Source organism: Coregonus lavaretus (assembly GCF_964263955.1).
Source record: "Coregonus lavaretus genome assembly, chromosome: 30".
Lineage (NCBI taxonomy): Eukaryota > Metazoa > Chordata > Actinopteri > Salmoniformes > Salmonidae > Coregonus > Coregonus lavaretus.
The window spans coordinates 29,080,722-29,093,804 of record NC_140017.1 but is presented as its reverse complement, the minus strand read 5'-3'; the positions used below and the strand labels follow the sequence as shown (position 1 = coordinate 29,093,804).

The 13,083-nt window shown below is 42.9% G+C and overlaps 1 pseudogene across 1 annotated transcript in view; it reads right to left on the bottom strand.

Annotated features, from left to right (window-relative positions):
* Nucleotides 1–13,083, bottom strand: part of LOC311105656 (beta-galactosidase-1-like protein 2) — a 38,964-nt pseudogene that overhangs the window by 25,733 nt on the left and 148 nt on the right. The window contains exons 2-11 of the transcript XR_014615855.1: nucleotides 11,770–11,955; nucleotides 11,606–11,674; nucleotides 11,414–11,509; nucleotides 10,564–10,672; nucleotides 10,213–10,305; nucleotides 9,974–10,055; nucleotides 9,580–9,644; nucleotides 9,145–9,229; nucleotides 4,786–4,929; nucleotides 4,077–4,157 (exon numbers count right to left, since the gene is read on the bottom strand). The product of XR_014615855.1 is annotated as a beta-galactosidase-1-like protein 2 (transcript). The remainder of the gene's footprint in view (nucleotides 1–4,076; nucleotides 4,158–4,785; nucleotides 4,930–9,144; nucleotides 9,230–9,579; nucleotides 9,645–9,973; nucleotides 10,056–10,212; nucleotides 10,306–10,563; nucleotides 10,673–11,413; nucleotides 11,510–11,605; nucleotides 11,675–11,769; nucleotides 11,956–13,083) is intronic.

Here is a 13,083-nt window from a genome sequence, read left to right as displayed (position 1 = left end):
ACACCTGGGAGCCAGAAATCTTTCTGATTGAGAGAGGGTTAAATACTTATTTCCCTCATTAAAATGCAAATCAATTAATAACATTTTTGACACGTGATTTTCTGGATTTTTTTGTTGTTATTCTGTCTCTCACTGTTCAAATAAAACTACCATTAAAATTATAGACTGATCATTTCTTTGTCAGTGGGCAAACGTACAAAATCAGCAGGGGATCAAATGCTTTTTTCCCCTCACTAATATATATATATATATATAAACAGATTGTTTTTCGTTACATTTTATTACAACCAAACAAACAATCTTATTAGAATGATTCACCTTCCTGCTTTTATGGTTACAAGGTCCGTGGCACACATCCAATGCAACTTCTGGAGATGTGTGAATGCGATGTGATCTGTAAAATGGTTCCGATTATGTTCATAAAACATAAGCCTATTTGGAGGATGGAGTGGATATTCCACCTTTCTCTTTATATTGCACCTTTGTCCAGGTCCTGTGAAAAGTTTGGATGTGCGTAAAACCCTCCATAGTCTGCGCTGTTTTAATATTATATGCCCACAGGGAGAAATGATGGTGCCTATAAGTGTTCCTATGTAAAACAAGTTGTTGTTTCGTTTTGTTTAGAATTTGATTAGAATTATCTGTTCCCTTTTTAGACCTCATCAATAATGAATTGAATCTGCTTATTGACAATGTTTGGTATGTCCATGCTCAGCCATAATGCAATTTACAGTAGGCCTAGCCCCTATATCAGTGTGAATGCTATTGAAGCCATGCAATTACTTAGAACAATGTGGACTGCAAATGGGTTCAAGCTAACGTATTTAGCAAAGATAGGTCCCCATTTAGTTATTTCGTTTCTGTAAGCCATTTAACAAACTATAAATGGACTAACATTGGAATTGGATTTGATTCCAAGGCAATACATAAAAGACCGTAAATACACAACTTGAAGCAACCACATACAGAGGGGAAAAAAAGTATTTAGTCAGCCACCAATTGTGCAAGTTCTCCCACTTAAAGATGAGAGAGGCCTGTAATTTTCATCATAGGTACACGTCAACTATGACAGACAAAATGAGGGGAAAAAATCCTGAAAATCACATTGTAGGATTTTTAATGAATTTATTTGCAAATTATGGTGGAAAATAAGTATTTGGTCAATAACAAAAGTTTCTCAATATTTTTTTATATACCCTTTGTTGGCAATGACACAGGTCAATGTTTTCTGTAAGTCTTCACAAGGTTTTCACACACTGTTGCTGGTATTTTGGCCCATTCCTCCATGCAGATCTCCTCTAGAGCAGTGATGTTTTGGGGCTGTCGCTGGGCAACGCGGACTTTCAACTCCCTCCAAAGATTTTCTATGGGGTTGAGATCTGGAGACTGGCTAGGCCACTCCAGGACCTTGAAATGCTTCTTACGAAGCCACTCCTTCGTTGCCCGGGCGGTGTGTTTGGGATCATTGTCATGCTGAAAGACCCAGCCACGTTTCATCTTCAATGCCCTTGCTGATGGAAGGAGGTTTTCACTCAAAATCTCACGATACATGGCCCCATTCATTCTTTCTTTTACACGGATCATTCGTCCTGGTCCCTTTGCAGAAAAACAGCCCCAAAGCATGATGTTTCCACCCCCATGCTTCACAGTAGGTATGGTGTTCTTTGGATGCAACTCAGCATTCTTTGTCCTCCAAACAGAACGAATTGAGTTTTTACCAAAAAGTTATATTTTGGTTTCATCTGACCATATGACATTCTCCCAATCCTCTTCTGGACCATCCAAATGCGCTCTAGCAAACTTCAGACGGGCCTGGACATGTACTGGCTTAAGCAGGAGTACACGTCTGGCACTGCAGGATTTGAGTCCCTGGCGGCGTAGTGTGTTACTGATGGTAGGCTTTGTTACTTTGGTCCCAGCTCTCTGCAGGTCATTCACTAGGTCCCCCCGTGTGGTTCTGGGATTTTTGTTCAGCGTTCTTGTGATCATTTTGACCCCACGGGGTGAGATCTTGCGTGGAGCCCCAGATCGAGGGAGATTATCAGTGGTCTTGTATGTCTTCCATTTCCTAATAATTGCTCCCACAGCTGATTTCTTCAAACCAAGCTGCTTACCTATTGCAGATTCAGTCTTCCCAGCCTGGTGCAGGTCTACAATTTTGTTTCTGGTGTCCTTTGACAGCTCTTTGGTCTTGGCCATAGTGGAGTTTCGAGTGTGACTGTTTGAGGTTGTGGACAGGTGTCTTTTATACTGATAACAAGTTCAAACAGGTGCCATTAATACAGGTAACGAGTGGAGGACAGAGGAGCCTCTTAAAGAAGAAGTTACAGGTCTGTGAGAGCCAGAAATCTTGCTTGTTTGTAGGTGACCAAATACTTATTTTCCACCATAATTTGCAAATAAATTCATTAAAAATCCTACAATGTGATTTTCTGGAGAAAAAAACCCTCAATTTGTCTGTCATAGTTGACGTGTACCTATGATGAAAATTACAGGCCTCTCTCATCTTTTTAAGTGGGAGAACTTGCACAATTGGTGGCTGACTAAATACTTTTTTCCCCCACTGTATTTCACCATGGAGCACGTTCTGATTGGCCAGTGATTGGCTAAAGCCTCAACACACCCACAATGTATTTAGTCATCGAAACCCAGCCCATTCGCGCCAACGCCAGCAAGTGCGCCAATAATTGTAATAGTGAAAATAACAAAAATACCCCTGAACCTAGCTATAGTGCTACCGCCTGCGCCAGAAATTTTCTTAAAAGCATGGGTTATTTCCTGAGTCACAGAATTTTTCCACTTCTGTTGTCATTCATCACATACCACTTTAATGCAGAGGTCAGAATGCTCATATGAAATTATTATGTTGTGACAAAAATAAATAGATTTAATTATCTTGTAACTGATCATTTATATTATTACCTAGCAACGGCACAGTCTGAATAAACTGTTAGCTATATACTGTTGGAGCTGATTGTTGCTCCTTTCTAAGAGATATCCTCCAGCACTCTTTAAGGTGTTGAAGCACTGAGAAACCTGCAGCCACTCGGGGTTACTGGTGGAAAGTGCTCCCCTATCACAATGTTCAAAAGGGGATAATGGGTGGCAGAAATCACCTCGCCCTGAAATGGCATTCTGTGTTTACAAGCAGAGTATTTGTATGGAGAAAATTGCAGTTCCACACACTTGCTGTTGTTTGATATTGTGTGAGCTGCCTGACAAAGTTATCTTCAGCTGCAGTTATATAAACTTGAAACTTTCATGTTATTGGATTCTACAGTGGATTGGTATTTTGGTAAAAGTGGGTTAAATTTGAACTCAATTTAAAGAACGTTGTGCAATTTGGACTGCCTGCCACATGCATAATCAAATCTTATTACCTTGGCTTTTAACCACTGCTCCGACAGTATCTATTGTCCTTTTTGAAAAACAAGACTATTTCATGTTGTTATTAAACCAAGTGTTAGATATTCAATTTAAACTATTTTCCTTTGATACATGGGAAATTATTAGAGATAATGTTTTAATCTGTGACTCACAAAATCCATGTGATAGACTAGCGTCCTGTCCAGGGGGTGTACCTGTACATTAAGGTGCCTCATGCTATAGAAACAGGAGATAGGTGCAGGAGCCTATGAGCCATTCCGGCTTGCAAAAGCCAAGGCTCGTACAAGGCTACTTACAAAGGGTATGCATGAATCATGAAACCCATATCAGCTGAGAGCCAAACAATAGCAGATATCGGGTAGGGTCTAAATACAGAATTAGGTCATGTATATGTGGTGCTGAATAGAAGATACACACTCTCAGACGCTTTAGTGCTTGCTCTCATCCAGGCCAATGCTCATTGTTCAACATACTGCACAACGTAAGGATGAATCGTGTTAAGATAGCCCTGAAGATCTTAGTTTACCGGGAGGCTGGATACATGTAAGATTGTTCTGACCGCATACCCAGCGTCAATCTCACACATACTCATCTCTGATTGGGCAACACTGACTCAATGTTCCCCGTAGGGCCTTACTAAGTGACTTTGGAGAACGATACAAAGAAGAGCCCCTCACGGCGACACTCACTGTGGTAGCGGCTCAATACATTCCTCAGAAGAGTGTACTTGGTGGTGTAATCCCCTGCCTCAGATAATGCAGCATCATAATCTGTAAAGAGAATGCCACTATCAGAACAGCAAGAGGCACGAGGAGTGAGAGGCGGGGATGCCTCCTCCCGTGTCCGATGAATTTCACTCTGCTCCTATCAAACATCTCAAGCCAGCAGGAGACACATATTTTGTGGTTATCTTGACAGATGCGGCTGCAGGAGTTTGGATGGAGGCAAGAGGCAGTCGATGGAATACAATTTAAATACAGACTACTGTTAAACTTGAAGTTCAAAGAGCAAATGCCAATGTGCCACTGTTACTAATGTTTGACATCAACGTCATTCTCCTCTGAGGAGCGAGGTCATTACAATGTCAACGGTTGTAAAGAGGATACAAAACCCATCATGCCGTCTTTCATTTACATTTCCCATGCATTTTATTAGCCGATGAATTTTAATTATGCAGTGAGTGCTAAAAATGCAGCCCGAGGTCAAGCACCATCTATTGGCCTTTAGTAACAGTACAGTGACAATATATTACTGTAACCCTGCCTGTATAACTGGCTGGTGTAACGTCCTTATCAGAGGTATGTTTCAATAAAGATAAATAACAAGGTAAACTATGAGAACACATTGATTCTAAAACAAGTGGACAGCAAGTAATATAAAGATCCAAATATAATTTACCATAGCTTGTTACCATTGGCTTAGGCATGGGTGTGGCAATTGCAAAGGCCCCGTTCATGAAGCCAAAATGTGTTCCTCCGTGTGTCACGTTCGTTGAGTAAAGGATTGGACCAAGGTGCAGCGTGGTATGCGTACATAGTAGTTTATTATATAAACACAGACAAAATAACAAAATCCAACAGAACGTGAAGTTCAAAAGGCTAAACATCCAACAAGCCAAACAGAAACAAGATCCCACAACTAAGGTAGGCAACATGGCTGCCTAAATATGATCCCCAATCAGAGACAACGATCGACAGCTGCCTCTGATTGGGAACCACAACCGGCCAACATAGATATACACATTCTAGAATGTACACATAGATATTCACACCCTGACCAAACCAACTAGAGATCTCAATGTCAGGGCGTGACAGTACCCTCCCCCCAAAGGTGCGGACTCCGGCCGCAAAACCTGACTCCTTAGGGGAGGGTCCGGGTGGGCATTTTAGCCTAGGTGGCGGCTCCGGCACCAGGCGCGACGTCAACCTTACTGTCCTCTCCTTTTCTGGCTCCCCGTTGCACACCTGGTCCGGTCTGGACCCAGGCGCGATGCTTCCCCTCTCAGTCCTCCCACGATGCACCAAGCCCTGTCTGGACCCTGGTGTGGGAGAGTAGACGACCGGACCCGGACTAGGCACCGGTGGAGCGGACTGCTCTGGCACTGGAGTGGAGCCGCTGACCGGAGCTGGACTTGGCACCGGTGGAGCGGACTGCTCTGGCACTGGAACGGGCCGTACCGGGCTGGCGACACGCACCACTGGTTTGGTGCGAGGAGCAGGAACGGGCCGTACCGGACTGGAGACACGCACCACTGGTTTGGTGCGAGGAGCAGGAACGGGCCGTACCGGACTGGAGACATGCACCACTGGTCTGGTGCGAGGAGCAGGCACGGGCCGTACTGGACTGGAAACACGAACCACTGGTCTGGTGCGAGGAGCAGGCACAGGCCGTACCGGATTGGAGACACGCACCACTGGTCTGCTGCGAGGAGCAGGCACGGGCCGTACCGGATTGGAGACACGCACCACTGGTTTGGTGCGAGGAGCAGGAACGGGCCGTACCGGACTGGAGACACGCACCACTGGTCTGGTGCGAGGAGCAGGCACGGGCCGTACTGGACTGGAAACACGAACCACTGGTCTGCTGCGAGGAGCAGGCACGGGCCGTACCGGATTGGAGACACGCACCACTGGTCTGCTGCGAGGAGCAGGCACGGGCCGTACCGGATTGGAGACACGCACCACTGGTCTGGTGCGAGGAGCAGGCACGATCCACATTCAAAATCACCTCCCTCACCATACTGATTAGCTACACATATTGCATAGAACAGTTCCCAAACTGTGGGCCGGTGTTTTTTTAAGGAACTCAGTCCGGCTTTAAACTTACTCTTGAAAGTTGTAATAGTAGAATGCACAAGGTGCAATTTCGAAATTGGGTAGTGCATCATCAGTTTCTCTTGTCCTGTTAGTCATTGCATACCTTAGAGAGCTATTTATAACTTGTCAGAAAAGTCCAGATCAAGCCCATGTAAGGTCATGTTTTCTTTTTTTTAGCCCATAGATATTGGTGTAATTTCTTTGTTACTCAAATATCACATGAATACACAGACATTACAAAATGTATAGAATTGCAAGAAAATTAGCATTAAAACTGCTAAATGTTCTTTGCACCCCATGACACAATTTATGGAATTGCGGGGGGAGGGGGGGTGGGATGATCTCCAATGCTGGAAAGGGGGCCCCCGAGTGAAATTTTGGGAACCCCTGTATAGAACATAGCGACGCATTTAATTAGACATTCAAATTGAGCTGACTTTACCGATTTAAATCAAGGGCAGTGGAATAATGAATAACAAGCATGGAGTGACAGAGCATGACTTGATTAGCATCCAGTGTGCGAGATAGACGTGGATGCTGCTGGCAATGACAGGAAGACAAAACCAGGCCTGGGGACACGAGTTATCAGTGGCTGTTGTTCAACATAAGAAGGACAGTCTGGAGAATCTACATGACATTAATACACCTCCACAACTGTGTGCCAAGCTGTATGACGACTGACAAGTATTTACTGCAGTGATGCATTGTCTAATGAGAGGATCGTGAAAATTGAGTAAAAAAAAAAAAAATTCACCATCATGTAAATTGTAATGTATGGCCAAAATATCCCAAAGCTAGCAGTGGCTACAGTGTTATGCGGATGGTGTGTGTGTGTATATTAAATGGTTAGTCAGTAGCCCTTTCACATACTGTACTGTTCCCTGCTGAGAGGAGCTGAGTCACTCTTATCTAACAATCTGCAAACATGTAAAGTGAGGGAAAAAAGTATTTGATCCCCTGCTGATTTTGTGCGTTTGCCCACTGACAAAGACATGATCAGTCTATCATTTTAATGGTAGGTTTATATGAACAGTGAGAGACAGAATAACAACAAAGAAATCCAGAAAAACGCATGTCAAAAATGTTATGAATTGATTTGCATTTTAATGAGGGAAATAAGTATTTGACCCCTCTGCAAAACATGACTTAGTACTTGGTGGCAAAACCCTTGTTGGCAGACGTTTCTTGTAGTTGGCCACCAGGTTTGCACACATCTCAGGAGGGATTTTGTCCCACTCCTCTTAGCAGATCTTCTCCAAGTCATTAAAGTTTCGAGGCTGACGTTTGGCACTCGAACCTTCAGCTCCCTCCACAGATTTTCTATGGGACTAAGGTCTGGGGACTGGCTAGGCCACTCCAGGACCTTAATGTGCTTCTTCTTGAGCCACTCCTTTGTTGCCTTGGCCGTGTATTTTGGGTCATTGTCATGCTGGAATACCCATCCACGACCCATTTTCAATGCCCTGGCTGAGGGAAGGAGGTTCTCACCCAAGATTTGACGGTACATGGCCCCGTCCATCTTCCCTTTGATGCGGTGAAGTTGTCCTGTCCCCTTAGCAGAAAAACACCCCCAAAGCATAATGTTTCCACCTCCATGTTTGATGGTGGGGATGGTGTTCTTGGGGTCATAGGCAGCATTCCTCCTCCAAACACGGCGAGTTGAGTTGATGCCAAAGAGCTCGATTTTGGTCTCATCTGACCACAACACTTTCACCCAGTTCTCCTCTGAATCATTCAGATGTTCATTGGCAAACTTCAGACGGGCCTGTATATGTGCTTTCTTGAGCAGGGGGACCTTGCGGGCGATGCAGGATTTCAGTCCTTCACGGCGTCATGTGTTACCAATTGTTTTCTTGGTGACTATGGTCCCAGCTGCCTTGAGATCATTGACAAGATCCTCCCGTGTAGTTCTGGGCTGATTCCTCACCGTTCTCATGATCATTGCAACTCCACGAGGTGAGATGTTGCATGGAGCCCCAGGCCGAGGGAGATTGACAGTTATTTTTTGTTTCTTCCATTTGCGAATAATCGCTATTGTCACCTTCTCAACTAGCTGCTTGGCGATGGTCTTGTAGCCCATTCCAGCCTTGTGTAGGTCTACAATCTTGTCCCTGACATCCTTGGAGAGCTCTTTGGTCTTGGCCATGGTGGAGAATTTGGAATCTGATTGATTGATTGCTTCTGTGGACAGGTGTCTTTTATACAGGTAACAAACTGTGATTAGGAGCACTCCCTTTAAGAGTGTGCTCCTAATCTCAGCTCGTTACCTGTATAAAAGACACCTGGGAGCCAGAAATCTTTCTGATTGAGAGGGGGTCAAATACTTTTTTCCCTCATTAAAATGCAAATCAATGTGTAACATTTTTTACACACGTTTTTCTGGATTTTTTTGTTGTTATTCTGTCTCTCACTGTTCAAATAAACCTACCATTAAAATTATAGACTGATCATTTCTTTGTCAGTGGGCAAACGTACAAAATCAGCAGGGGATCAAATACTTTTTTCCCTCACTGTACACACTGCATGGAATGCTCTTCTATTGTCTGTACATACACATTGTCTGTACCTACATGTACATACACATTGTCTGTACATGTAGGTTAACAATAGGGGCTTTGCAGTTTCCATTTACTTTGAAGGTTCTAGACACTGAAGGCCAGTATAAAATCATACCACAGTATAAAACAGTATATAAAAGACAGCTTGGTTCAGTTGAAATTGACTACATGGATCAAAATATAATTTTATGGGGAATAAAGACCAAATCTGTTTTATGATGCTTGGCTTGGAAACAAGCATACATGGAAAGCATATTAATCTCTGACAGAAACATACCACAAAGGAGAACTGACCATATGCTAAGCACCATGTGACCAATCTATTGAGTGTGATTCATGCGGTGTGGCAAAGAGAGACTGCTGTTTGAGGAAATATGACTTACCCTCAGCAGCAAAAACATGGTGAAGGTCACCCCAGAGGTCAAACCACCCAGACCAAAACTCCATCACCATCTTGGGCTTCTGGGGCTAGAAGAATGGGAAGGGGAATGTTCAACAGAGAGGTACAAAAAAACTAAATATATGTTACTCCTTGTAGACACAGTATTTACTCCTTGAACAACAGGGACCCGTTTTTTTTAAGTTATCGATCGGATTTTGGCAATCGGATCATTTAATCCTAGCCGAAATCCGATCAGATAACTTCTGAAAAACTGGGCCCAGACTATAGGCATCTCAAGACTGTGGTTCAAAGCAATTTAATCTACAAGTATCGGATGAAACTGAGTAATTGATCAACTACAATGCTGGAGCTGGATAAATCTAATGATAAATATTAGCAGACAATCATCTGAACACAACTCAATACATTCACTCACTTGAATTGCATCCAGATACTTTAATCCCTCTGGGCTCAGTTTCAGAAAATTGATGGTTTCTAGAACTATTGACTTAAACGGAAAACAAAAACTGCTTTGCATTTTAACAGATTCTATTTTTGTCTTGTTTTCTCTTAATCTGTATCTATCTAAACAGCACATTCACTCATCTCATCAGTCTCCTTTGTGTTTAGGCTTCAAGTGGAAAGGGAATTAGTCAAGGAGCAGTTCTAATGAAGCCTAACAGCAGCTGCCTGACCTTGGCACAGACAGAGCCCTTGTGTTTTGGGAGAATACCAACTACAGTTCAGGCAGAGACTGCAGCGTCAGATGGGCCAGAGGCTCTACTATAGTGCAGCTGTCTGTCTGTCTGTTTGTCCAGTCAGTACAATACCTCCATTCACTCCCCCGTGCTTCAGTCCATCCTGGTTGTCTGAGGTCAGGAGCAGCTCCTCAATCCCCCTGGACAATAGTGCCTAGAACAAGGATCTCATCTCAATCATGCTCATATTTCCAAGTAGATATCCTACTATTGCAAATGAAACTAGTTGTAGTGAAATCAAGTGAAAGTGATGCACAGTGTGTTTGCATGTACGCGCGTGTGTGTGTAACAAAGCAGATGCACTGCCTTACCTCCTTTATGTATGGCATGTATTCAACGTCTTTTGCATAAGAGCCATACTCGTTCTCCACTTGAACTGCTATAATTGGGGCCCCCTTGGAGTACTGAGCGTTTTCAATAATACATCAAATAAGAGCAGAGCTGTAAATTGATTCCAGAATAAGTCACAAGCATATATTTTCAAAACCTTTGGGATTGATAAAACACCAAGCTGCACATTTTAGGAATATTTTTGTATTTTGATAGCCATAATCAACGAACATATCTATGCAGTCACATCGTGGTCACTCACAATTGAACAGGAAAACTGGAAACCCAAGTGTACTTAATAGAAGAGTAGTGAGAAAGTGAGAAAAGATTACCTGATATGGTGCAACTATTGGAATGAGTTGATCAAAGAAGGAGTGGACTGCTTCTATGAAACCTGGGTAAGTTGTTCTCAACTTCATGTATGGATCACGCAGCAACCAACTAGGAAGACAGCAATACTTAACAACTCTCTAATGTTATCAACAATGTATGCAGTTACATTTAAATACTGGTTGCACTGATGGCATGAATGCATAATGACTGCATTGATTGTTAATGTGCTTCATAACACAGTGTGAGTTTAATGGATTTCCAAATATCTATAATCTGGTTAACCTAGTGGTACATACTGGGATATTTCTGGACCAATTACCCTTCCTAGATTCATTTAGATGATGATCAGAGTCAGTCAAATGACACTCATTGAGGGGGAAAGCTCAGTAAATAAATGTTTTCGTTCTCTCTGTGTGTGAGCAATATCTGTTTTTCCACTTTGATCTATAATCTATATTTAGCCACATTACTAAGAAGGAATGTGGGCCTGTCTACCCTTTTACAGAGACCTGACTGTAAACATCAATGTAGCTGATTGACTAAATGACTAGGCAATGAAGGAAATAACACCACAATGGAAATGAGCATTACAAACATGGATGAGGAAAAATGGATGAGACGTCTTATAGGGATGGACCTATCCATACAGGGAGCTGAAACCAACCTGGGCTAAAATAATAATAATAATATGCCATTTAGCAGACGCTTTTATCCAAAGCGACTTACAGTCATGCGTACATACATTTTTTTTTTTTGTGTGTATGGTTGGTCCCGGGGATCGAACCCACTACCTTGGCGTTACAAGTGCCGTGCTCTACCAGCTGAGCTACAGATCTGGGAACATCTAACCTGGGCAGCCCTCCTAAGTCCCATTCAGCACAGATGTAGGGTCCTGGCCGCAGAATCACCCAGAGCCCCAACTCTGCTGCTAGGCTGATGTATGCCCTGAGAGACACAGAGAAAAGCAGAGAGACAAAGCTCAACAGCTCTATCAAACATTTTAATCACAAAATCATATAAAAAAGTGGAAGTCTTCCTTACTTTAAATCCAACTGGTCCTGGAAGTTGAAAACCCCCCTCTCTGGCTCATGAAGGTTCCATGGCACATATCTGAAAGATAAACCAGTCATTCTCAGTATCTCTCCATAGTAGAGCAGCAGTGAGTGGTGGTATAAGAGGACATGAGGTGTTCTGTGTGTCCCTACGTGGTGAGAGTGTTGACCCCACAGGCCCTCATCTTCAGCAGCCGGTCCTCCCAGTAGGCTCTGGGGACGCGGAAGTAGTAGATAGAGCCCCCCAGGATGCGAAAGGGCTCTCCCTCCAGAGTGAACTGAGAGGAGTTGGCCCTCAGTCCCTCTTTCTGGCTCATTCTCCCCACCTCTGGGTGTTGGCTGGAAGAAAAAGACAAACTGCTGGTCAACCCAGAAAGTTAGACTAAATAGGAGTCATAGGAACTAGACAATGGCATCTAAGGTGAGTAGCTAAGTATTTATAATACTTGTCACAAGCATACAAGACACACCCAACAGTTTTAGATAAATCAACAAAGCTTTTAGCATAAGCTACATGCATGCTACTCCTCTTATCTTACAAGAATGCAAATCTCTATTTGAATATGAGGGAGACGTACATAGTCAATTGCTCACACTGTCCCACTGTGGAACAAGTACTGAACAGAGCCATAACAAATGGCAACATACAAGCTAAGTGTTTGTCTACACAAGGTTAATGTCCATAGTAGGTGGGTCAGGTGAAAGTTCATGATGGGGTAAATGAAATATATATTCCATTAATTAGACTATGGAAAGTATTGATTGCATATTATTTTTCTTCTTCTCACATTTGTATAGTCCTACCTCTTCTGTGTAATAATATTTCACAATCTGATAACATTTTGTCATTATGAATTGTCTTTAAAGCATTGCCTATAATACATTTTCTTTAAATAACCAGTTTGAAAAGGGTCCGTTTGGGATACTGGTTGCCTATTGATGCATTTGCAGGTCCATGACAACATGAGGAAAAACAACAACAAACAGGACATAACTTTGCACAGACTCTCGAGCCCTGCCCATAAAGTCTTACCACAGATAGAACAATGAGACAGATATTTCACCGGATGTATAAATGTGAAACATTCGCTTGCGTTTCCACTCACTACCAAATATGATAGTGAGAGGAAGCCCAGTGGCCGGTAGTGGGAGAAGATGGAAAGAGATGGATTTTGTCCGACATTCTGCTAAGTTTCTCATCAATTAAACATTTGATCTCAATACAGTTTTCTGTTCCCAAAACTAGAATATGTTACAAACAGGGTGCACTAAGTTTTGTAGACTTTACCCTTTGCCAAAGTTTTTAAAAATTGCGATGTTTAGAAGGAGTGTAAAGGCGAATTGCGTTGTTGCGCCCTTTGCAGAGTAGGCGTTCCCTAACGGAAATATGCAAATATTGGCTAGAACGCACCAATAGGATCTCGCTATCTCGTGCTTGGCTCTGCCCACTATGACTCATTTGTTTCA